This window comes from Paramormyrops kingsleyae, chromosome 10 (genome assembly GCF_048594095.1).
Source record: "Paramormyrops kingsleyae isolate MSU_618 chromosome 10, PKINGS_0.4, whole genome shotgun sequence".
NCBI lineage: Eukaryota > Metazoa > Chordata > Actinopteri > Osteoglossiformes > Mormyridae > Paramormyrops > Paramormyrops kingsleyae.
Window position 1 is genome coordinate 24,209,865 of NC_132806.1, and position 14,654 is coordinate 24,224,518.

The 14,654-nt window shown below is 41.3% G+C and overlaps 1 protein-coding gene and 1 long non-coding RNA gene across 4 annotated transcripts in view; one reads left to right on the top strand and one right to left on the bottom strand.

The window, feature by feature from the left end:
• Window positions 1–14,654, top strand: part of LOC111855497 (teneurin-1-like) — a 365,325-nt gene that overhangs the window by 98,944 nt on the left and 251,727 nt on the right. The gene's annotated exons all lie outside the window — the stretch shown is intronic.
• On the bottom strand, window positions 9,270–12,538 carry LOC140593179 (uncharacterized). Its single transcript, XR_011993441.1, has 3 exons — window positions 12,405–12,538; window positions 9,838–9,909; window positions 9,270–9,709 (listed from the first exon to the last, which is right to left on the bottom strand). It is a non-coding gene; the product is annotated as an uncharacterized lncRNA (long non-coding RNA).

The window sequence follows — 14,654 nt, forward strand, 5'->3', positions numbered from 1 at the left end:
TACTTATTATTGTTAGTAGTAATAGTAGTAGTAGTAGTAGAATTACAGTCAATGAGTACATGGAATAACATAATACATTTTGGATGAAAGGGATATGTAATGAAATGATTAATGTCGGAGGTAAAATTGTTGTGCCAAAAAATTATGGATAAAATAACCCTGATGAAATTGCACCTACTGTATTATCCAGGGTTCTTCAGTATTGTATATGCATCTTTTAGATAACACCACAGGCCTGAGAAATTTAATCTCACTTTGTAATGAGATGTTTTGGGCCGAGCCTGAGCATGGCTCACTGTGACAATCGCCAGGGAGGGAGTCTTGGCACCAAATGGTACCACAGCCACACAATCGAAACAGTAGAGCCAACTTCAGACACGGCCCGCCTTGTCCTCAGTGAGGCATCAACGGGCAGTGGGGAATTCGCCAGTCAGACCGTTGGCGGAGAGTGGAGGCTGCATCCCTGCAGGACGGAGAGACATAGCTAGACTGGAGCTCCGACTTCGGTTGGCTGATCAAACGGCCTCTTTGCTAGGCTGGGACAAGGTGCAGGACAGCCAGCGGTGTCTTTCCTTATAAACCCAAACCCTGCTGTCGTCATATCTATCTCCTGCTCCAGATTGTCCGCTACAAAGCCAGCTGGACCTGGCACTGGTATGATCTTTTCATTTCTTGCTCCCCTTGAAGCAGAATATCTTAAGCACATAGAGAAGCTTTGGTCTTCATTCTTGAGTTCTTCAGCAGATAACAGACATCTTGTGTCTACAAAGAGTACCAGTGGGTCTTCCACCTGCAGACCCCCTTTGCCTTATGGGACATCTTTGGCTCCTTCACCTCCCCTCTAGAGAGAAGTGAGACAGGGAGCACACACCGCTGCAGAAGGGATAGTCCTGTAGAATCCCCTTTCTTTCACTGACACTTGTTCTTGCATCTAACACTGGTCTTACAGATTGCCTTTAGTATCTGCCATAGGGATTCTGTACCAGGAAGATAGAAAGTGACAAGTGATTTGTTGAAAATGTGAACATCCCCTCCCCTGCTTCTGACATATTTCACTATGTAAGTTTTACCTGGTTTGTGTGTGTGTGTGTGTGTGTGTGTGTGTGTGTGTGTGTGTGGGAGGGGGGGGGGTTCAATAGGAAAAAAAAAATATCTGGGCTACATTTTTCAGAAGTCAGGAAAGGTTCTCAGCCCATCTTGATCATGGCAGTATGTCTGTCGTGCCTTGAATAGCCATTCTTCAAGCTCTATCATCGATTCCATTATTCTGCAACTACTTTAACGAACCTCTTTGATAGACGACATTCTGGCATGAATGTTAGCAGTGCCATTCTCGCTTGTACGATGATCACATTTTCGGATGCATCTACCTATGTAATATTGCGGGAGGGTTTTAGCACCATAACTCGAACGGAGTTAATCTCACGGATAATATTCATTTGTTCGACTACATTTAAGTTAAATTGGCTGCTGCACTTTTTGAAGCAGCGTTCCTTGCTGGTTTGATTAGACATTAGTCATAGCGTGTCACAGTGATAGGCCTTTAGCTGTATTATTCAAGCTTGTGCACATGCACACGCATGAACTCCATGTCTGTCATACACACATTCATTGGCATCCATTCTAGGTGATGCATGCAGGAATTAGGTAGCATGTGATAAAAACGAAAAGGGTTTCCCTATGCTGGAATATATTTCTGAGGTATTTTATTATTTGTTTATGATTATAATGTGGGAGAAATTTGGAAAGTTGCCAATTTTACAATGCTGCTTAGTCTTCGGTATAATAATGAAAAATTTGTGCCCTATGTACATTTTTCTTTAAATTAATTAGGTATGTAGAAGGTGTCCAAGAGAATATCAGTGTATTTCCAAGTCTTGTCATGTCAGGGCACATGTAGGGTGATTTATCGGGAGAAGGTAATGGGTCAGGAATAATTAGATTGTTCATTGGAGTTCTTTGTTTGGGGGTGGGATTAAAGAGGATTGAAAGTAAGTGAAATCCAATTTTTAGATTGTAATTGGGTTGGCTTGTAATTGGAAGCTGTATTAGGAAGTACATAAAGTCATTGTTTTGTGCATTTATACATTTTTTCCCCCCGACCTGAAGCAAGGGCAGTTTTTGACGGAGTTTCCAAGGGGAAGCTCCTATACGCCCCCTTGTGCTGCTAATCAAATGAGGCTGAAGTGCTGCTGGGCTATTCAGAGAGCTGCCTTTATCATGGGGGGGGGGCTGCTTATGGCCTCACGGCCCCGTCCCGTCTCCTTGTCCCCGTCTCCTTGTCCCCGTCTATCGTGCTCCTGCACATGCTCCCTCTGTCAGCCAGCGCTGATGGACGCCCCCCAGTGGGCCCCAAGCGTGAGACAGGACGCTAAGTACTCAAACAGCCACAAAGGCGCACTCTCTGAATATTTTTATATTTTCAAGAAAATTATTAGTTGCTGTTTTATTTTCTGTTTTTGCTTCATAAATTAAAATATTGATACCTTCTAATGAGGTCTTTTTAATCCCCGATTGGCTGATGGTGGAAATGGGGGGGGTGTGGGGGGGTGGTCCTTTATGTAAGATGGCCGACTTTCCTCCTCGCTGGAATGTGAGGATTTACAGTGTGTGACTGTGGTGCTTGGATGGTTTTACAGCCTCAGTATATAATCTTCACTTTCATCATGAAGGACAGGAGAAGGCATGGTTATGGGTTTTCATACGATATATTATGGCTGATCTTTTTATTATGTTGTTTATGATTAATAATAGCACTTCTACTAATAATGCTACCACTTCTAGCTAGAATATACAGCACGACATAATCAGAAAATGCAATGTTCTGCAGAACGGACCCCTGTCGTCAAGTAGAGCTCTGAATGGCCTTAATTTAAACACTTTAGTAAGGTAACTGAATAATGACTGAAGCTGACACATTCATTATATAAAATACTTTTTTTTTTTCATATAACCTTCTTAGTGATGCATAATTTGGTCACATTAATAACATATTCATTGAAAGGTGCTATGAAGAAATTAAATGATAGGTTTGAAAATACACACGCAATTGTACATTTAACACACATACAATTTAAATTTCCAATTCTTTGTTCATATAACTCTAAGAAGTTCAGTTTATTACATAACATACTTGAGACTGCAAACCTTTTATTTTTCCATCCATCCATCCATCCATCCATCCATCTTCCAACTACTTTTTATGGTTAATGTTGTGTGGGAAGTCTACCCACAGGTGTTCCAAACAATTTTGTTTCAAACAATCAGTTGAATACTCTGTGAATGAGGCTCTTTATACTCAGAGGAGTATAAAGCAGAGGAGGAAAGTTTATTTATCTTAATCTTACATAAAGGACCACCCCCCCCCCCCCCCCCATTTCCACCTTCAGCCATTCGGGGATTAAAAAGACCTCATTAGAAGGTATCAATATTTTAATTTATGAAGCGAAAACAGAAAATAAAACAACAACTAATAATTTTCTTGAAAATATAAAAATATTCATAGAGTGTGCCTTTGTGGCTGCTTGAGTCCTGTCTCACGCTTGGGGTCCACTGGAGGCGTCCATCAGCACTGGCTCAGACTCAAACTATTGTTTGAAACAAAATCTTGGTATGGATCTGTACTTTCTGAACCTGAACTTTTCACCTCTGTGTCTACCCTAGCCAACACAGGACACTATGCTGGGGTACACCCAGGACGGGATGCCAGCCCATTGCAGGGCACACACACGCACATGCACACACACACACACAAAAGCAATTTAGAGTTGCCACTTAATCAAACTGCATGTCTTTCGACTGCGAGAAGAACCCAGGAAACCTGAAGGAAACCTTTACAACATCTGCAGAACATGCAAACTCCAAACACTGCTGATTTTCATTTTCCCTTGTATCAAACACATGCAACTTCTGTTCCAAGTAAATGTTGATTGCTGGCGATCTGAACACTTTCATGTAGCCGCTGACACATTGCGGGGGGACAGGGGGGATGTGTTGATCAAAGCAGATACAGACTGAATTGGTTTTCTGACATCACTAACATTCCAATACTATAAACTTACTTGAAAATTATTTGAATTAACTGAATGCTAAACATTAGCATCTAACCTCCAGAACATGGACACTCAATTTTTGTTATAACTTATTAAAGCTAAGCAAAACTGACTGACTACTCGGTCATTTGTTTTACAGCACAGCAGCCCAAATGTATGGTCGTTCATGACCTCATCCATCTTCTGCAATGCTTATCCAGTACAAGGCTGGGGAGGGAGTCAAACCCCAAAGCCTGGAGGGGTGGGGAAACTGCGCTCCCCACTGAGCCACCTCCCAACCCCATTTACGTCTTTGAGTTTGCAATTAAATATGTATCAATGCTACCAAAGTTCGTCCTTGAATATACAAGTTTTATCATCTAATGATATCTTCTTGTATCATTTACAAACTCCTCTCATGTCAAAAAAAAAAAAAAACCTTCACCAGCCGCAGTCCTAAAGAAGGACTTAATTATCCATGTCAGAATGCTGCTGCTCTCTCAGCAAGCCTCCACACATGTTAATAAGCATGTATGATTCCAAGTTCAGAACACGGATGATCACCCGTGAATCTGACCTTTCAGTAATTGTTGTAATCAAACATACAAATGTGTGCTGTGTGATGCCTTCTAAAAACATGCCATTTTTTGAAATTTTCTAAATCTCCAGTGCGTATCCAGACCCTTTGTTCTCGCTGTAATTAAATTTAATGCAATTCACCTCCTGCTGAACAGTCTCTCTCCATGACTTCTTTGATTCAAATAAGTGCCTGGTTTAAAAAAATTAACATAATTGAATATATTTTAATGTATTTCAATTTTGCTTCTCTGCTTGTTGTCATGTACAGCTACACATTGTAACAGGGTGATATTGATTGTGCAAGATATGCCCAACTAAGTAATTCAGTGGGTTCAGTGAGTGGACACATTGAATAACAGATTATATTGCAAGTAGGACTATGTTCTGCAGATTAATCTGTGAACCATAATATCATCCAAAAGGAGAAGACTAGGTTATACCCTCACGTTTAATAATCTCTTTAATGTGTCACTACTTTTATAGTACATTGTCTTGTGTATTTCCATAATTATTGTTATCCACTCAACATTAATGAGTATATTCATTAAATATCTTTTCACAAGGTGGGACTGGATAGAGTAAATTGGATTGCAACAGAAAGAGCTACATGCACCATGAAACTATTAGTTATTTGCTTTGCATGAATGTTATTTATGTTTATTGCAATTTTTCTATTATAGGACAAACAAAAGGCCATATTTTGCTCTCCTGTAAGTGAGTGTTTGACACCTGAAGGCTCGTCTTCTTCCTTGAGCTTTCAGAGCATTTTTGTCATCTGTGGCAACGTCACTCATCCTTTTTTGTCGCACTGAATGTAGCATCCGGCAGCTTGTCAGTGCGCGTTCCAGTTCATCTCCACCCATGGACATGGTCTAGCCAACGTCTTCGCATTAAACTTCTGCATAAGGGTGCCGCAGAGGCAGAGATTTGTACAAGCGGTGATGCCTGTCGCTACTTGCAACACATCACTTGCATTCCCTTACTTATGTTGTACATGTGCAATTATGGTGTTGGTGCCAATGTGTAATTTGGGTTTAAATGTTATTAAACCATCACACAACTGGAACATCACTCAGTGAGGAGGAGATGAAAGATCATTTTAATCACAGTACATGGTAATTATGAACTTTCCCCCTTTTTTATAGAAATATCAAGTGGAAGCTAAAATAGACTCATTTTATGACTCTGTTGACAGTAAGCAGGGACTGGGAGACTAATATTTGTACACATCTTTAGTATCTGTATGCTTTTCTTAATGTGTTTTCAGTTACTGTACCTTTCAGCATCACCAGAAGGCTGACTTTTGTCACCCAGAACACCTTCATTAAAAGTATTTCTTTTTTTCTACTAGAGGAAAACACTTCATTTTCACCTTCATTACCTGGAGGGTGTTCTGTCTGTGCCACATTACTCCACATGTAACGATGAAGATAAAGGAAAGACTTGAGTAATTAGGATTATAAAGAGATGTCACTGGCTTTGAGAGAGGGATGATGGTTGGGGGCATGTTCCTGGCAGGGGCTTTAGTACCAACGACTGCTCAACTCGCCGATGTGTCACGGAGAACCACCGCTGAGGCGACATCAGCAAGCAACAGACTTCATCGACTACAGAAAAAGAGAAAAAAACATCTGCATACGCAACTTTTTGAAGATAAAAGAAGGAAACAGACATGCAACTCTGAAACCATTCACTAAAAATGATATAAAAATAACAAAGTTTGACCACTTACACCTCCTTGAGAGCTTTCATAAAGGGGTAATTTGGTCAAGCTGCAGTGCATAAACCGATTATCATGGCTAAGGATGCAAGGTGCTGCAAAAATGTAGACAATGCTCTGCCGAGAAGGGGGATAACATGAACGGATGAGTCAACCAGTTTTTAACAGGCAGATGACTGCGTGCGGGGTGCATGCCAACAGAGGTATACAGGCCCAAAGAATCTGTTGGCTCCTCAAGATGAACGATACTGGCACTTGTGTTATGGTGTGGGCTGCATTTTTTTTCAGTACTCAAATTTGAACGCAGCTGAACATCAACAAAACACCGCATGACTGGAAGGTCCTTCCGTCCAGTAGTATTTTAGACACTTGTGTAACTCTGACTGAAATTGACGATGGAGCATGCAGGAACATTGGAGCGTGTAGCGGTTCTAAGTACTTGGTCACACCACTAAATCTGGACATTAATAAAGGCCTTGTTGAGTTCCGCACGGCAAAGTGATGCCGTTATCCACTTCGGTCATCCCACTGCTGGTTAGTTCCTGCCTAGCTGACATAAGCTTTATATGTAGACATTTTGACAACTGCCACTGCGGTGAAGCAGCTGTACGTTGGTGTCACCTCGTCATGAGTGTCGAGACCTCCCTTCGTGAAATCGCAACCTAGGGTAATTCTGGCTCCTTACCCCATCCTCTTCTTAGAGATGTATCTTTGTGCCTTTCGCTCGTAATGAGGACCCTCTTGTTCTTCTCAGGGCAGAATGGCACAACAGTAATAGGTTCTGAGAAAAGTAATAATAAATCACAGCTCTGCTCTGAACATTATTTACTGTTCGTCTGTCCTTGCAGGACAATCAGCGTCCTCTGCCGTAGCTCCAGTAATATGCAATGCAAAAAATAGGGCTGTCAGTATCGATTATATCAATAATCGGGATACCTACCGAGCTGACGATTCATCGAGTAATTGCAGCCTCGTTGTATATGACCGAATCACAGCCGTGATATATTGGAGTACAACCGCGCTCCTTCTCGTATGCTGTCGCTTAAATATAACGTAATATATACATTGCAATTGCAACCATTGTAGGGTGCACGCTCACTTACACATATGGTCAATTTAGACACGCCGATTCAATTGGGTTTTTGGACAGTGTAAGGAAACAGCAGGATCCGGCAAAAAGCTACACGGTGAACATGCAAACGCCACACACAAAGCGGCAGGGACAGCGCTACTCACAGTGCTACTCTGACTTCTGACTGATTAATGATGTTAATATCGACATGGCATTTCACGCACATGCAATTCGCCATGTCACAAGGACCGTGATAGTCTGTTAAGTTCAAACCATCTACTGTATAAGTTGTGCAGTTTTACTCAGTAATAGCAAGCAAAACTTAGCAATCTTTGCAATTTTATTGATGGTTCTAGTATAGTTATCTAGTATATGTTTTTTTTTTTTTTTTTTTTTTTTAAAAAAACATTCTAAACTTCACCACTGCTGCTTTTGCATGAACTCATGTGCTGTCTGAGTCAATCATAATCATTCTTGTCCTTGCTGCTGGACTCAAACATAGACCGTGCGCCACGTTTGTGAGAAAAAAAGAGTGTAAAGGAAAAAAACTGGTGACAAAAAGACATTCCGCTGTGTGGAAGTATTTTATATGGGAGGATTTACTCTCGGTAAAACCATCAAATTATTTGACACTGTTGGTAGATAATAAGTTCTTTTTGATTATATAGTCATTTTCATTTCCTAAATATTGCAAAAACTTCAAATATCGCAATGTGAACTTATTCCAGTAATTGTTCAGTCCTACTCAAAACACACAATATGCTCACAGAAAATAATATTTTGACATATATTCATGGAAAATAAATTTAAGCAAATGATTTAAGTCAACGTGATGGCGAAGTCAAGCTAGGCTACTCCGAGAGGGTAAATAGTGCATATGAATGGCTACTTTTGCATTATTGGGTGAGTCCGTCAGACCTGGATGTCTTCTGTTATTTGCATTACAGTCAAGTCCTGCTTTGCAGTACTGAAATATGGCTGCATTTTAAATTTAAAGTGCCGTTCTTCCATGCAACTGATGCTTCCGCTCTTTATTTTAACCCTCATCTGCTATGCACCACCTTCCTTGTTCCATTTTTCCTAGTAATCGAGAAGGGAAAATTTTATCAATGCTTTTTAATAATCTAGAAATCAAGTTTAATTGAGTAGTCATGACAGCTCTACAAAGAAGTTGTTGCACATTATATTATGTTAGTCCACTGTAACATTAGGGTCAGGACCATACATTTATACCATCTGAGAAATTTCTTTCCATTCATTTCATGTAGCTGCAATTATGGCCAGTTTCTCCCTTTCTGGTGTCACAGTTATCAAAACAAATCTCCATTTACATGAGGTGAAATGATTTGTGTGACCTAGTTACTGTAACAAATCTTTGTTCCGTTCTTTGCATACTACAAAGCATCTGAAGAGCCCAGTAAATATCTACAAACCTTCTGGAAAAAAGTGAGGTGTAAAGAGTTTAAAGAGTTCCAAGATTGTATGTTATGGATTTGAGGGGTTGAATTTTTTTCTGTTTAGGTTACACTGGGAACAGAGAGTCTCTTATTATTGGAAAATGCACAGTCAGGATTTCACTGTACTGTGTAACGATCTCTGAGAATCTCTCTCTTTGTATCACCACCTAGAACCTGGAGTAACACTTAATATTTTAGACCTAATTTGTCTCTTCGTAGACCTTATGTCAGTGCACAAATGACTATGAGAAGGGTCCAGAAAGCTCTTTCAGGCATTTAGATATTTTATAAAAGATCTGTTAGAACAACCATGGGGGGGTGGGGGGGGGAGTAAATCTGCAAGAAACCCAAACGGGGTCCACAACTCCGATGAAAAATTTATTATCTTTTTCAGAGGAGAGATTAACTATTTGTGCTGTTGAATGAAACTCTTGAATCCATGCAACAGACTCAGAACATAATAGGAAGAATAATTAAGTAATGTCCATCTAAGGCAAGTACTGTAATAATACAGAAGATGGGTGACTTGTGTGGCAAAACAAAAAATAATGACCATAAGATTTACTTTTTTTTGTCATACTTTGAATGCATACCTGGTTTGTCCCTGATGTGGTGCCACATCACAAATGTTGACAGATGATTACATTATAGATATAGAACTCTATTTTGCCACAGGATTATGCCTGTCAGGGCCAGCTGGATTTAATGTCAGTCAAAGCACGTTGAACAAGAGACTTTGTGTAGAGACTTTGTGTAGGAGTTAAGCAAAGGGAGGATGACAGGGCTGTACACCAGGCCTCTGTAATGGAAGGCGACGTCATGGTTTACAGCTCGAATAATCAGCGGAGATCTGTAAGGAAATTTCATTATATATCTCCTGATCCTCCTCTACATCAGAGATACTGTCACTTTTGTGCACATCAGCTGGCAAGTGCATTTATTTATTTACCGCTTCAGATAACAATATTCGGGATTTACCTTGGAGGAGATCTGTTGCAGTGCCTCATTCACTGTGCATTTTGATAGGATGGAAGGAAACGCTGTTGGTTCCTATAATCCACAGTGATGTAAATAAAACACACAGAACTGGTAACTCAATGAAGTATAAAAATATTTACTCATTATCAGTTGCCTTGCAAAAGTTAATACCTTGTATGGTTATCCAGTTTCTTACCTAAGAAGTTCATTGCTTTATGTAAATTATATTATATTCCATGTAAGCATGTAGAGTTCTTTGATGCATTATGGTATTATTACAATAAAATGCTTATTAATATATGGAAAATAAGTAATTGTTTTTGGGGAGCACAGTAACTTTGTTAGAATTACACTTGAACAGTGGATCAGGTTTCTGTGTTTTGGGAAATTCCACTTCTTGGTAGGAGGGAATTTAATAGGAAGAAGAAACACAAAACGAGGAATGAAGAGAAGACAAACAAGACTGTCATTCAATCAGAGGCAGTCAAAGGGTCTTTGGGGAGAAGGGTGACTCGTCGGGTTTGGGTTACCGAGAGGGAACTCCAGCCGCTACCTTTTATTGAGTGTGTAATGTGTAACACTCATCAGGTGAACCCCTCCGTACGTGGTCCCCGCCACACACACAAACACACGCCATAGGTAAATTTAGTTCCAAAAGAGGGTGGAAACATAATTTTTTTTCTCATCATTTGGAAACATCTCACAGAAGAATCTACGCTACCATAGCTGTCGAAAGGAAGCTAATGGACTTAGGTCTCTTACATCACCACCATTAAGGTAATTTATAGCATCGTTACTTGTTACATCAAGGACAAATCAATAACAAAGTCCCCGCTCAGCCACATGGCGTTCTGTTCCCAAATTAAAACAGAACACTTTCCGTCTTAAAAGCGATAAACAAACAAATAAATTAATAATACATTTTGTTCTGATTTATACTTTCATGCTACCTTTCATGTGTGCTTTTAATATTCAGCCCCTAGATAATTTCAGTGATAATTCCCAGCCTACTTAAAATAAGAAGTCTTTTCATGTTTGTAGAGTGCTCCCTATTGTGACCATGAATGTGGAAACTCTCCATGGTGTTTCCATAGCAACCGACTCGATGCTTCCCAAAGCTCTGTGTTGTTCCCGGCTCATATTTTCTGTGCCTGGTCCACTTTTAAAGGATCACATCCTATTGATCAGAGTACATGTTAATGCCAGTTCTTCTATCAACGTTACTGTCATGAAAACAAAGGAAAGGCTCAGCGGCAAATGATGTGTCACACATCGCAAAGCTACTAAAACCTGTCGAATACCCTTGATTTTATAATTGTTTTCTCAGTCACTAAATGACATGAAACCGAATGTCTTTTATGTAAATATAAATGTTCTGTTATGGTGGGTACTGTAGACTTCTGTATTTGTGCAAATAAACACATTGTTGTCCCTACAGACCACAGGAATGTAAAGTTTCTGTAAGTTGCTTATTGTGAAAACAAATCCAAAATGGAGCTTAAAAATGCAGTGCTGTATCTACGCTTGGGCAGTATTTACTTTTTCACACCACCATACCATCCAGACATTATACCGTGGCATACACGTACAGTATTTTGATAGCGTTTTCAAAAGCAATACTACTCTGGTGTTTTGAGATCTTGCTAATAAAATTAATTGAGCGGGGGGGTGGGGGGGTTGGTGAGGTCTCCAGATAATCTTTGTGGCAAATTTCATCGAGGGGGCCCACCAGCACCCCTGTTGCCAAAATATCAAAATACTGCAATATTCTGTAATACCTCCCAAGCCTTACTGTAGCTATGTTACAACTTGCAAATGCACAGTCAGTCTGAGGTGCTTTGTAGTCATGGGAAATATTCAAGGAAATCACATAATAGATACAAGTCTATTGTGAAGTAAAGAGAGACAAATCACTGAAGGGATATCTGACTGTAAGAGTGGCTTCATGTAAAGCGCTTCCCAGTATAGCCATTCTAACATGATGGTTTGCTCATAACGTGGCTCTCACTGGGCGCTCACACATGTTGGAAATAAGAGCCCAATTTCAGGACGCCAGTTTGACATGTCTGCACTGCGGGAGGAAAGAGTTTTAGACTCATTTAAATGTTAACCAGTCTGTGCTGTCGACTCAGACGTAGCATCTGCTATTAATTTGATTCGATGCATTTATTTTCTGATTTACCCATTGTCTGGAGTGTTGCTGTATTTGAAATACGGACATGAATAGTGAGCTTTTGTTTAACTTTTTTCAAACCTTTATTTTATATTTCAGTCTTGAGCCTTGCATGGGCAGGTGAGCCCAGACCTGTGTAGATGACATTATACAGAGTCTGCCTCTTATTTGACTTTCTGATTTAATAGAAAACCTTGAACTGAAAATGAGGGAGAAAAAAAAAAGACAATGTTTTTTTTTTTTTACTGTCCTGTTTTAGATGTGTTGGACTTTTCAGTCTCCTACCACGCCAGGTGGTCTGTAGAGTCTATGCTGAATTCTCCGCTAAATACAGTCAGAGTTAATTCCCAGGCTCCGTCTCTAGCGCCATTACGCTGTTTGATCTGCAGCCTACCTTTATCCTGCTTGGAGCGATCACCCTCTTTGGCTCCAGCTGTGCCAGATTTGGACAGCTCCCACTGCTGATCTTGCTGAGAGAGTCTCCCAGCCCCCTCACAGTGGGATCCTGGAGCTGCTTTTATATCTCAGTCCCAAAGACATCACATGACATGGCATCACATGACATGGCATCACATGACATGGCATCACATGACATGGCATCACATGACAACATGACATGACATGACACTGGGTAATGTGTTCTCTGCAGCGGGACATACGACATAGCCAATAGTCAGCTGGTCCTCATGATGTCATACCGAAACATCCAGAAAGTATATTGTGTACTGTCTACTCTCCATTTATTCATTTTTGTTAAGTGGAATTTCAATTGCTATCTTTACAGATGAATACATTTTGGATAGTAATGATAACATAGGGTTTACTTGTTATTGTTACTATTAATCATTTTGATTCATTATAAAGGCTCATCAATTGATGATGTAGTAACATTATCCATACGATCTGCCAGCTGTACCACCTGTAGCTCAAACTAGGTCATCTGTCTGAAGCTAAGCAGGTTTGGGCCAGGCTGGGTCTTAGATGAGAGACCAGCTGGGAGAGCTGGGCTGCTGCTGGTAGAGTTGATGATGTGTGGTCTGTGTGGATCCCAGTGCCCCCGTACAGTGATGGGAACACTGTGGTCAACAGGGAAGCCCATCCTGTGGTCTGTGTGAATCCCAGTGCCCAAGTGCAGTGATGGGAACACTGTGGTCAACAGGGAAGCCCATCCTGTGGTCTGTGTGGAACCCAGTGCCCCAGTGTGGTGATGGGAACACTGTGGTCAACAGGGAAGCCCATCCTGTGGCCTGTGTGGATCCCAGTGCCCCAGTGTGGTGACGGGGACACTGTGGTCAACAGGGAAGCCTATCCTGTGGTCTGTGTGGATCCCAGTGCCCCAGTGTGGTGACGGGGACACTGTGGTCAACAGGGAAGCCCATCCTGTGGTCTGTGTGGATCCCAATGCCCCAGTGTGGTGACGGGGACACTGTGGTCAACAGGGAAGCCCATCCTGTGGTCTGTGTGGATCCCAATGCCCCAGTGTGGTGACGGGGACACTGTGGTCAACAGGGAAGCCCATCCTGTGGTCTGTGTGGATCCCAGTGCCCCAGTGCAGTAATGGGAACACTGTGCTCAACAGGGAAGCCCATCCTGTGGTCTGTGTGGATCCCAGTGCCCCAGTGCAGTGGTGGGAACACTATGGTCAACAGGGAAGCCCATCCTGTAGTCAGTGTGAATCCCAGTGCCCCAGTGTAAAAATGGTGCTGTCCTTGGGATGAGACGTAAATCTGAGATCCTGACTCTCTGAGGTCATAAAAGATCCCCCCATCTTTTGATAGAGTATGGGCGGTACCCCAATGTCCTGGCTAAATTGCCCACTGTGGCCCTATCAGATCTGGCCTCATAATAACCTGCTATTTCTGGTGAATCATCTCCTGCCCTGTCACCACCTTAGCTACTGTGTGGTGAACGTACTGCCAGTGCATCATCCAGGTGGGGGCTACACAGTGATGGTGGCTGAAGCGGCTCCCCATTGCTTTTATGAAGCATTATATAAATCTAACATTCATTCATTCAAAAATCAAATGCCAATGGAGCATGATGATAAATGTATGCTTACAGTCTACCTCATTTGTATGTTACTTTGGATAAAATTGCCCCCAGAGTCAGGAGACATATTGTTGATTTGTTCCACTTGCCCCTTAAAACTCAGCAATGTGTATATATTGATTTTTTTTGTCCCAAATAATCCAAGACTTTTAAGATCTGTAACCTCCTCCAGTTCAGCAGACTAAGCTTCAGTGCATCAGTTCTGCATATGTATTTATTTTTTCTTTCCCCCTTTTGAATGCAAGATCTTTGGTTTGATATTTACTGTATGTTTCTTTCATGTTAGCTCTGACCCCACCCTGTCTCTGGCTAAAGGAAGTGGCTAAAGGAAGTGCTGCCGATGAACCTTCCCCCTTGCCGCCAAATTCCCGCGACACATGGTTCCTGTTCGCCGGCGGAGGCGATCTCGCCGCCATGAAAATTATCTTGCAGAGACTCAATAATTAGGAAATCTCCTCAGTGTTCCATTAAGACGGTATCGGATAGAAGAAGACAGCCCTTGTGAAATTAAATTTCTCGTTGTTAAATACGTAAAGTGGGCTAACCACTTTCCAGCACCAAAAATAGATTTTTGAAAAATCCCAGTGTTAACAGA